This window comes from Phyllobates terribilis, unplaced genomic scaffold, assembly GCF_046119375.1.
Source record: "Phyllobates terribilis strain yellow unplaced genomic scaffold, ASM4611937v1 Scaffold_1__5_contigs__length_1240528914, whole genome shotgun sequence".
Taxonomy (NCBI): Eukaryota; Metazoa; Chordata; class Amphibia; order Anura; family Dendrobatidae; genus Phyllobates; species Phyllobates terribilis.
This window is the reverse complement of record NW_027362761.1, coordinates 491,112,727-491,124,783: the sequence shown is the minus strand read 5'-3', so window position 1 is coordinate 491,124,783 and position 12,057 is coordinate 491,112,727.

The following is a 12,057-nucleotide window of genomic DNA, read 5'->3' as shown; positions in this document are numbered from 1 at the left end:
CTAGGACAGGGTGTAGATTATTATGTATGCTCTCAGGAGCAGCCTGTATATTGTATATTAGATTGTAAACTCCTAGGACAGGGTGTAGATTATTCTATATGCTCTCAGGATCAGCCTGTATATTGTATATTAGAGTGTAAATTTCTAGGACAGGGTGTAGTTTATTCAGCATGCTCTCAGGAGCAGCCTATATATTATATATTAGAGTGTAAGCTCCTACGACAGGGTGTGCATTATTCTGTATGCCTTCAGGAGCAGTCTGTATATTGTATTTTAGAGTTTAAGCTCGTAGGAGAGGGTGTAGATTATTCTGTATGCCCTCAGGAGCAGTCTGTATATTGTATATTAGAGTGTAAGCTCCTAGGACAGGGTGTGCATTATTCTGCATGCTCTCAGGAACAGCATGTATATTGTATATTAGATTGTAAGCTCCTAGGACAGGGTATAGATTTTTCTGTATGCTCTCAGGAGCAGCCTGTATATTGTATATTAGATTGTAAGCTCCTAGGACAGGGTGTAGATTATTCTGTATGCTCTCAGGAGCAGCCTGTATATTGTATATTAGATTGTAAGCTCCTAGGACAGGGTGTACATTATTCTGCATGCTCTCAGGAGCAGCATGTATATTGTATATTAGATTGTAAGCTCCTAGGACAGAGTGTAGATTATTCTGTATGCTCTCAGGAGCAGCCTGTATATTGTATATTAAAGTGTAAACTCCTAGGACAGGGTGTAGATTATTCTGTATGCCCTCAGGAGTAGCCTGTATATTGTATATTAAAGTGTAAGCTCCTAGGACAGGGTGTAGATTATTCTGTATGCCCTCAGGAGCAGCCTGTATATTGTATATTAGATTGTAAGCTCCTAGGACAGAGTGTAGATTATTCTCTATGAACTCAGGAGCAGCCTGTATATTGTATATTAGAGTGTAAATTCCTAGGACAGGGTGTAGATTATTCTGTAAGCTCTCAGGAGCAGCCTGTATATTGTGTATTAGATTGTAAACTCCTAGGACAGGGTGTAGATTATTCTGTATGCCCTCAGGAGTAGCCTGTATATTGTATATTAGAGTGTAAGCTCCTAGGTCAGAGTGTACATTATTCTGTATGCTCTCAGCAGCAGCCTGTATATTATATATTAGATTGTAAACTCCTAAAACAGGGTGTAGATTATTCTGTATGCCCTCAGGAGTAGCCTATATATTGTATATTAGAGTGTAAGCTCCTAGCACAGTGTGTAGATTATTCTGTATGCCCTCAGGAGCAGCCTGTATATTGTATATTAGAGTGTAAGCTCCTACGACAGGGCATAGATTATTCTGTATGCCCTCAGGAGCAGCCTGTATATTGTATATTAGATTGTAAGCTCCTAGGAAAGAGTGTAGATTATTCTCTATGCCCTCAGGAGCAGCCTGTATATTGTATATTAGGGTGTAAATTCCTAGGACAGGGTGTAGATTATTCTGTATGCCCTCAGGAGCAGCCTGTATATTGTATATTAGATTGTAAGCTCCTAGGACAGGGTGTAGATTATTCTCTATGAACTCAGGAGCAGCCTGTATATTGTATATTAGAGTGTAAGCTCCTACGATAGGGCATAGATTATTCTGTATGCCCTCAGGAGCAGCCTGTATATTGTATATTAGATTGTAAGCTCCTAGAACAGAGTGTAGATTATTCTCTATGAACTCAGGGGCAGCCTGTATATTGTATATTAGAGTGTAAATTCCTAGGACAGGGTGTAGATTATTCTGTAAACTCTCAGGAGCAGCCTGTATATTGTGTCTTAGATTGTAAACTCCTAGGACAGGGTGTAGATTATTCTGTATGCCCTCAGGAGCAGCCTGTATATTGTATATTAGAGTGTAAGCTCCTAGGTCAGAGTGTACATTATTCTGTATGCTCTCAGGAGCAGCCTGTATATTATATATTAGATTGTAAACTCCTAAAACAGGGTGTAGATTATTCTATATGCCCTCAGGAGTAGCCTGTATATTGTATATTAGAGTGTAAGCTCCTAGCACAGGGTGTAGATTATTCTGTATGCCCTCAGGAGCAGCCTGTATATTGTATATTAGAGTGTAAGTTCCTACGACAGGGCATAGATTATTCTGTATGCCCTCAGGAGCAGCCTGTATATTGTATATTAGATTGTAAGCTCCTAGGACAGAGTGTAGATTATTCTCTATGCCCTCAGGAGCAGCCTGTGTATTGTATATTAGAGTGTAAATTCCTAGGACAGGGTGTAGATTATTCTGTAAGCTCTCAGGAGCAGCCTGTATATTGTATATTAGAGTGTAAATTCCTAGGACAGGGTGTAGATTATTCTGTATGCCCTCAGGAGCAGCCTGTATATTGTATATTAGATTGTTAGCTCCTAGGACAGGGTGTAGATTATTCTGTATGCTCTCAAGAGCAGTCTGTATATTGTGTATTAGATTGTAAACTCCTAGGACAGGGTGTAGATTATTCTGTATGCCCTCAGGAGTAGCCTGTATATTGTATATTAGATTGTAAGCTCCTAGGACAGGGTGTAGATTATTCTGTATGCCCTCAGGAGCAGCCTGTATATTGTATATTAGATTTTAAGCTCCTAGGACAGGGTGTAGATTATTCTGTTTGCTCTCAGGAGCAGCCTGTATATTGTGTATTAGATTGTAAACTCCTAGGACAGGGTGTAGATTATTCTGTATGCCCTCAGGAGCAGCCTGTATATTGTATATTAGATTGTAAACTCCTAGGACAGGGTGTAGATTATTCTGTTTGCTCTCAGGAGCAGCCTGTATATTGTGTATTAGATTGTAAACTCCTAGGACAGGGTGTAGATTATTCTGTATGCCCTCAGGAGTAGCCTGTATATTGTATATTAGAGTGTAAGCTCCTAGGACAGGGTGTAGATTATTCTGTATGCTCTCAGGAGCAGTCTGTATATTGTATATTAAAATGTAAGTTCCTAGGACAGGGCATAGATTATTCTGTATGCCCTCAGGAGCAGCCTGTATATTGTATATTAGAGTGTAAGCTCCTAGGAGAGGGTGTAGATTATTCTGCATGCTCTCAGGAGCAGTCTATGTATTGTATATTAGATTGTAAGCTCCTAGGTCAGAGTGTACATTATTCTGTATGCTCTCAGGAGCAGCCTGTATATTATATATTAGATTGTAAACTCCTAGGACAGGGTGTAGATTATTCTGCATGCTCTCAGGAGCAGCCTGTATATTGTATGTTAGATTGTAAGCTCCTAGGACAGGGTGTAGATTATTCTGAATGCCCTCAGGAGCAGCCTGTATATTGTATATTAGAGTGTAAGCTCCTAGGACAGGGTGTAGATTATTCTGTATGCTCTCAGGAGCAGCCTGTATATTGTATATTAGAGTGTAAGCTCCTAGGACAGGATGTAGATTATTCTGTATGCTTTCAGGACCAGCCTGTATATTGTATATTAGAGTGTAAGCTCTTAGGACAGGGTGTACATTATTCTGTATGTCCTCAGGAGCAGTCTTTATATTGTATATTAGGGTGTAAACTCCTAGGACAGGACGTAGATTATTCTGTATGCCCTCAGGAGCAGCCTGTATATTGTATATTAGAGTGTAAGCTCCTAGAAGAGAGTGTAGATTAATCTCTATGAACTCAGGGGCAGTCTGTATATTGTATATTAGAGTGTAAATTCCTAGGACAGGGTGTAGATTATTCTGTAAACTCTCAGGAGCAGCCTGTATATTGTGTCTTAGATTGTAAACTCCTAGGACAGGGTGTAGATTATTCTGTATGCCCTCAGGAGCAGCCTGTATATTGTATATTAGAGTGTAAGCTCCTAGGTCAGAGTGTACATTATTCTGTATGCTCTCAGGAGCAGCCTGTATATTATATATTAGATTGTAAACTCCTAAAACAGGGTGTAGATTATTCTATATGCCCTCAGGAGTAGCCTGTATATTGTATATTAGAGTGTAAGCTCCTAGCACAGGGTGTAGATTATTCTGTATGCCCTCAGGAGCAGCCTGTATATTGTATATTAGAGTGTAAGCTCCTACGACAGGGCATAGATTATTCTGTATGCCCTCAGGAGCAGCCTGTATATTGTATATTAGATTGTAAGCTCCTAGGACAGAGTGTAGATTATTCTCTATGAGCTCAGGAGCAGCCTATATATTGTATATTAGAGTGTAAATTCCTAGGACAGGGTGTAGATTATTCTGTAAACTCTCAGGAGCAGCCTGTATATTGTATATTAGAGTGTAAATTCCTAGGACAGGGTGTAGATTATTCTGTATGCCCTCAGGAGCAGCCTGTATATTGTATATTAGATTGTTAGCTCCTAGGACAGGGTGTAGATTATTCTGTATGCTCTCAAGAGCAGTCTGTATATTGTGTATTAGATTGTAAACTCCTAGGACAGGGTGTAGATTATTCTGTATGCCCTCAGGAGTAGCCTGTATATTGTATATTAGATTGTAAGCTCCTAGGACAGGGTGTAGATTATTCTGTATGCCCTCAGGAGCAGCCTGTATATTGTATATTAGATTTTAAGCTCCTAGGACAGGGTGTAGATTATTCTGTTTGCTCTCAGGAGCAGCCTGTATATTGTGTATTAGATTGTAAACTCCTAGGACAGGGTGTAGATTATTCTGTATGCCCTCAGGAGCAGCCTGTATATTGTATATTAGATTGTAAACTCCTAGGACAGGGTGTAGATTATTCTGTTTGCTCTCAGGAGCAGCCTGTATATTGTGTATTAGATTGTAAACTCCTAGGACAGGGTGTAGATTATTCTGTATGCCCTCAGGAGTAGCCTGTATATTGTATATTAGAGTGTAAGCTCCTAGGACAGGGTGTAGATTATTCTGTATGCTCTCAGGAGCAGTCTGTATATTGTATATTAAAATGTAAGTTCCTAGGACAGGGCATAGATTATTCTGTATGCCCTCAGGAGCAGCCTGTATATTGTATATTAGAGTGTAAGCTCCTAGGAGAGGGTGTAGATTATTCTGCATGCTCTCAGGAGCAGTCTATGTATTGTATATTAGATTGTAAGCTCCTAGGTCAGAGTGTACATTATTCTGTATGCTCTCAGGAGCAGCCTGTATATTATATATTAGATTGTAAACTCCTAGGACAGGGTGTAGATTATTCTGCATGCTCTCAGGAGCAGCCTGTATATTGTATGTTAGATTGTAAACTCCTAGGACAGGGTGTAGATTATTCTGTATGCCCTCAGGAGCAGCCTGTATATTGTATATTAGAGTGTAAGCTCCTAGGACAGGGTGTAGATTATTCTGTATGCTCTCAGGAGCAGCCTGTATATTGTATATTAGAGTGTAAGCTCCTAGGACAGGATGTAGATTATTCTGTATGCTTTCAGGACCAGCCTGTATATTGTATATTAGAGTGTAAGCTCTTAGGACAGGGTGTACATTATTCTGTATGTCCTCAGGAGCAGTCTTTATATTGTATATTAGGGTGTAAACTCCTAGGACAGGACGTAGATTATTCTGTATGCCCTCAGGAGCAGCCTGTATATTGTATATTAGAGTGTAAGCTCCTAGAAGAGAGTGTAGATTAATCTCTATGAACTCAGGGGCAGCCTGTATATTGTATATTAGAGTGTAAATTCCTAGGACAGGGTGTAGATTATTCTGTAAACTCTCAGGAGCAGCCTGTATATTGTGTCTTAGATTGTAAACTCCTAGGACAGGGTGTAGATTATTCTGTATGCCCTCAGGAGCAGCCTGTATATTGTATATTAGAGTGTAAGCTCCTAGGTCAGAGTGTACATTATTCTGTATGCTCTCAGGAGCAGCCTGTATATTATATATTAGATTGTAAACTCCTAAAACAGGGTGTAGATTATTCTATATGCCCTCAGGAGCAGCCTGTATATTGTATATTAGAGTGTAAGCTCCTACGACAGGGCATAGATTATTCTGTATGCCCTCAGGAGCAGCCTGTATATTGTATATTAGATTGTAAGCTCCTAGGACAGAGTGTAGATTATTCTCTATGCCCTCAGGAGCAGCCTATATATTGTATATTAGAGTGTAAATTCCTAGGACAGGGTGTAGATTATTCTGTAAGCTCTCAGGAGCAGCCTGTATATTGTATATTAGAGTGTAAATTCCTAGGACAGGGTGTAGATTATTCTGTATGCCCTCAGGAGCAGCCTGTATATTGTATATTAGATTGTTAGCTCCTAGGACAGGGTGTAGATTATTCTGTATGCTCTCAAGAGCAGTCTGTATATTGTGTATTAGATTGTAAACTCCTAGGACAGGGTGTAGATTATTCTGTATGCCCTCAGGAGTAGCCTGTATATTGTATATTAGATTGTAAGCTCCTAGGACAGGGTGTAGATTATTCTGTATGCCCTCAGGAGCAGCCTGTATATTGTATATTAGATTTTAAGCTCCTAGGACAGGGTGTAGATTATTCTGTTTGCTCTCAGGAGCAGCCTGTATATTGTGTATTAGATTGTAAACTCCTAGGACAGGGTGTAGATTATTCTGTATGCCCTCAGGAGCAGCCTGTATATTGTATATTAGATTGTAAACTCCTAGGACAGGGTGTAGATTATTCTGTTTGCTCTCAGGAGCAGCCTGTATATTGTGTATTAGATTGTAAACTCCTAGGACAGGGTGTAGATTATTCTGTTTGCTCTCAGGAGCAGCCTGTATATTGTGTATTAGATTGTAAACTCCTAGGACAGGGTGTAGATTATTCTGTATGCCCTCAGGAGTAGCCTGTATATTGTATATTAGAGTGTAAGCTCCTAGGACAGGGTGTAGATTATTCTGTATGCTCTCAGGAGCAGTCTGTATATTGTATATTAAAGTGTAAGTTCCTAGGACAGGGCATAGATTATTCTGTATGCCCTCAGGAGCAGCCTGTATATTGTATATTAGAGTGTAAGCTCCTAGGAGAGGGTGTAGATTATTCTGCATGCTCTCAGGAGCAGTCTATGTATTGTATATTAGATTGTAAGCTCCTAGGTCAGAGTGTACATTATTCTGTATGCTCTCAGGAGCAGCCTGTATATTATATATTAGATTGTAAACTCCTAGGACAGGGTGTAGATTATTCTGCATGCTCTCAGGAGCAGCCTGTATATTGTATGTTAGATTGTAAGCTCCTAGGACAGGGTGTAGATTATTCTGTATGCCCTCAGGAGCAGCCTGTATATTGTATATTAGAGTGTAAGCTCCTAGGACAGGGTGTAGATTATTCTGTATGCTCTCAGGAGCAGCCTGTATATTGTATATTAGAGTGTAAGCTCCTAGGACAGGATGTAGATTATTCTGTATGCTTTCAGGACCAGCCTGTATATTGTATATTAGAGTGTAAGCTCTTAGGACAGGGTGTACATTATTCTGTATGTCCTCAGGAGCAGCCTTTATATTGTATATTAGGGTGTAAACTCCTAGGACAGGACGTAGATTATTCTGTATGCCCTCAGGAGCAGCCTGTATATTGTATATTAGAGTGTAAGCTCCTAGGACAGGGTGTACATTGTTCTGCATGCTCTCAGGAGCAGCCTGTATATTGTATATTAGAGTGTAAGCTCCTAGGACAGGGTGTAGATTATTCTGTGTGCTCTCAGGAGCAGCCTGTATATTGTATATTAGAGTGTAAGCTCCTAGGACAGGGTGTACATTATTCTGTATGCTCTCAGGAGCAGCCTGTATGTTGTATATTAGAGTGTAAGCTCCTAGGACAGGGTGTACATTATTCTGTATGCTCTCAGGAGCAGCCTGTATGTTGTATATTAGAGTGTAAGCTCCTAGGACAGGGTGTACAATATTCTGCATGCTCTCAGGAGCAGTCTGGATATTGTATATTAGAGTGTAAGCTCCTAGGACAGGGTGTTGATTATTCTGTATGCTTTCAGGAGCAGCCTGTATATTGTATATTAGAGTGTAAGCTACTGGGACAGGGTGAAAATCACTCTGTATGCCCTCAGGAGCAGTGTGTATATTGTATATTAGAGTGTAAGCTCCTAGGACAGGGTGTAGATTATTCTGAATGCTCTCAGGAGCAGCCTGTATATTGTAAATTAGATTGTAAGCTCCTAGGACAAGGTTTAGATTATTCTGTATGCTCTCAGGAGCAGCCTACATATTGTGTATTAGAGTGTAAGCTCCTAGGACAGGGTGTAGATTATTTTGTATGCTCTCAGGAGCAGCCTGTATATTGTATATTAGAGTGTAAGCTCCTACGACAGGGTGTAGATTATTCTGTATGCCCTCAGGAGCAGTCTGTATATTGTATATTAGAGTGTAAGCTTCTTGGACAGGGTGTAGATTATTCTGTATGCTCTCAGGAGCAGCCTGTATATTATATATTAGATTGTAAGCTCCAAGGACAGGGTGTAGATTATTCTGTATGCCCTCAGGAGCAGCCTCTATATTGTATATTAGATTATAAACTCCTAGGACAGGGTGTAGATTATTCTGTATGCCCTCAGGAGCAGCCTGTATGTTGTATATTAGAGTGTAAGCTCCTAGGACAGGGTGTAGATTATTCTGTATGCCCTCAGGAGCAGCCTGTATATTGTTAATTAGATTGTAAGCTCCTAGGACAGGGTTTAGATTATTCTTTATGCCCTCAGGACCAGTCTGTATATTGTATATTAGAGTGTAAGCTCCTACGACATGGTGTGCATTATTCTGTATGCCCTCAGGAGCAGTCTGTATATTGTATATTAGAGTGTAAGCTCCTTGGACAGGGTGTAGATTTTTCTGTATGCTCTCAGGAGCAGCCTGTATATTATATATTAGATTGTAAACTCCAAGGACAGGGTGTAGATTATTCTGTATGCCCTCAGGAGCAGCCTGTATATTGTAGATTAGATTGTAAACTCCTAGGACAGGGTGTAGATTATTCTGTATGCCCTCAGGAGTAGCCTGTATATTGTATATTAGAGTGTAAGCTCCTAGGACAGGGTGTAGATTATTCCGTATGCCCTCAGGAGCAGCCTGTATATTGTTAAGTAGATTGTAAGCTCCTAGGACAGGGTTTAGAATATTCTTCATGCCCTCAGGACCAGTCTGTATATTGTATATTAGAGTGTAAGCTCCTAGAACAGAGTGTAGATTATTCTGTATGCCCTCAGGAGCAGCCTGTATATTATATATTAGAGTGTAAGCTCCTAGGCCAGGGTGTAGATTATTCTGTATGCCCTCAGGATCAGCCTGTATAATGTATGTTAGAGTGTAAACTCTTAGGACAGGGTGTACATTATTCTGTATGCTCTCAGGAGCAGCCTGTATATTGTAAATTAGGGTGTAAACTCCTAGGACAGGGTGTAGATTATTCTGTATGCCCTCAGGAGCAGCCTGTATATTGTATATTAGATTATAAGCTCCTAGGACAGGGCGTAGATTATTCTGTATGCTCTCAGGAGCAGCCTGTATATTGTACATTAGATTGTAAGCTCCTAGGACAGGGTATAGATTATTCTGTATGCTCTCAGGAGCAGCCTGTATATTGTATATTAGAGTGTAAGCTCCTAGGACAGGGTGTACATTATTCTGTATGCCCTCAAGAGCAGCATGTATATTATATATTAGAGTGTAAGCTCCTAGGACAGGGTGTAGATTATTCTGTATGCTCTCAGGAGCAGCCTGTATATTGTATATTAGATTGTAAACTCCTAGGACAGGGTATAGATTATTCTGTATGCTCTCAGGAGCAGCCTGTATATTGTATATTAGAGTGTAAGCTCCTAGGACAGGGTGTACATTATTCTGTATGCCCTCAGGAGCAGCATGTATATTATATATTAGAGTGTAAGCTCCTAGGACAGGGTATAGATTATTCTGTATGCTCTCAGCAGCAGCCTGTATATTGTATATTAGATTGGAAACTCCTAGGACAGGGTGTAAATTATTCTGTATGCCCTCAGGAGCAGCCTGTATATTGTATGTTAGAGTGTAAGCTCCTAGGACAGGGTGTACATTATTCTGTATGTCCTCAGGAGCAGCCTGTATATTGTATATTAGAGTGTAAGCTCCTAGGACAGGGTGTACATTATTCTGTATGCCCTCAAGAGCAGCATGTATATTATATATTAGAGTGTAAGCTCCTAGGACAGGGTGTAGATTATTCTGTATGCTCTCAGGAGCAGCCTGTATATTGTATATTAGATTGTAAACTCCTAGGACAGGGTATAGATTATTCTGTATGCTCTCAGGAGCAGCCTGTATATTGTATATTAGAGTGTAAGCTCCTAGGACAGGGTGTACATTATTCTGTATGCCCTCTGGAGCAGCATGTATATTATATATTAGAGTGTAAGCTCCTAGAACAGGGTGTAGATTATTCTGTATGCTCTCAGCAGCAGCCTGTATATTGTATATTAGATTGTAAGCTCCTAGGACAGAGTGTAGATTATTCTGTATGCTCTCAGGAGCAGCCTGTATATTGTATATTAGAGTGCAAGCTCCTAGGACAGGGTGTACATTATTCTGTATGCCCTCAGGAGCAGCATGTATATTATATATTAGAGTGTAAGCTCCTAGGACAGGGTGTAGATTATTCTGTATGCTCTCAGCAGCAGCCTGTATATTGTATATTAGAGTGTAAACTCCTAGGACAGGGTGTAGATTATTCTGTATGCCCTCTGGAGCAGCCTGTATATTGTATGTTAGAGTGTAAGCTCCTAGGACAGGGTGTACATTATTCTGTATGTCCTCAGGAGCAGCCTGTATATTGTATATTAGAGTGTAAACTCCTAGGACAGTGTGTAGATTATTCTGTATGCTCTCAGGAGCAGCCTGTATATTGTATATTAGAGTGTAAACTCCTAGGACAGGGTGTACATTATTCTGTATGCTCTCAGGAGCAGCCTGTATATTGTATATTAGAGTGTAAGCTCCTAGGACAGGGTGTAGATTATTCTGTATGCTCTCAGGAGCAGCCTGTGTATTGTATATTAGAGTGTAAACTCCTAGGACAGGGTGTAGATTATTCTGTATGCCCTCAGGAGCAGCCTGTATATTGTATATTAGATTGTAAGCTCCTAGGACAGGGTGTAGATTATTCTGTATGCTCTCAGGAGCAGCCTGTATATTGTATGTTAGATTATAAACTCCTAGGACAGGGCGTAGATTATTCTGTATGCCCTCAGGAGCAGCCTGTATATTGTACATTAGAGTGTAAGCTCCTAGGACAGGGTGTAGATTATTCTGTATGCCCTCAGGAGCAGCCTGTATATTGTATATTAGAGTGTAAGCTCCTAGGACAGGGCATAGATTATTCTGTATGCCCTCAGGAGCAGCCTGTATATTGTATATTAGATTGTAAGCTCCTAGGACAGGGTGTAGATTATTCTGTATGCCCTCAGGAGCAGCCTGTATATTGTATATTAGAGTGTAAGCTCCTAGGACAGGGCATAGATTATTCTGTATGCCCTCAGGAGCAGCCTGTATATTGTATATTAGATTGTAAGCTCCTAGGACAGGGTGTAGATTATTCTGTATGCCTTCGGGAGCAGCCTGTATATTGTATATTAGAGTGTAAGCTCCTAGGAGAGGGTGTAGATTATTCTGAATGCTCTCAGGAGCAGCCTGTATATTGTAAATTAGATTGTAAACTCCTAGGACAGGGTGTAGATTATTCTGTATGCCCTCAGGAGAAGCCTGTATATTGTATATTAGATTGTAAACTCCTAGGACAGGGTGTAGATTATTCTGTATGCCCTCAGGAGCAGCCTGTATATTGTATGTTAGAGTGTAAGCTCCTAGGACAGGGTGTACATTATTCTGTATGTCCTCAGGAGCAGCCTGTATATTGTATATTAGAGTGTAAACTCCTAGGACAGTGTGTAGATTATTATGTATGCTCTCAGGAGCAGCCTGTATATTGTATATTAGAGTGTAAACTCCTAGGACAGGGTGTACATTATTCTGTATGCTCTCAGGAGCAGCCTGTATATTGTATATTAGAGTGTAAGCTCCTAGGACAGGGTGTAGATTATTCTGTATGCTCTCAGGAGCAGCCTGTGTATTGTATATTAGAGTGTAAACTCCTAGGACAGGGTGTAGATTATTCTGTATGCACT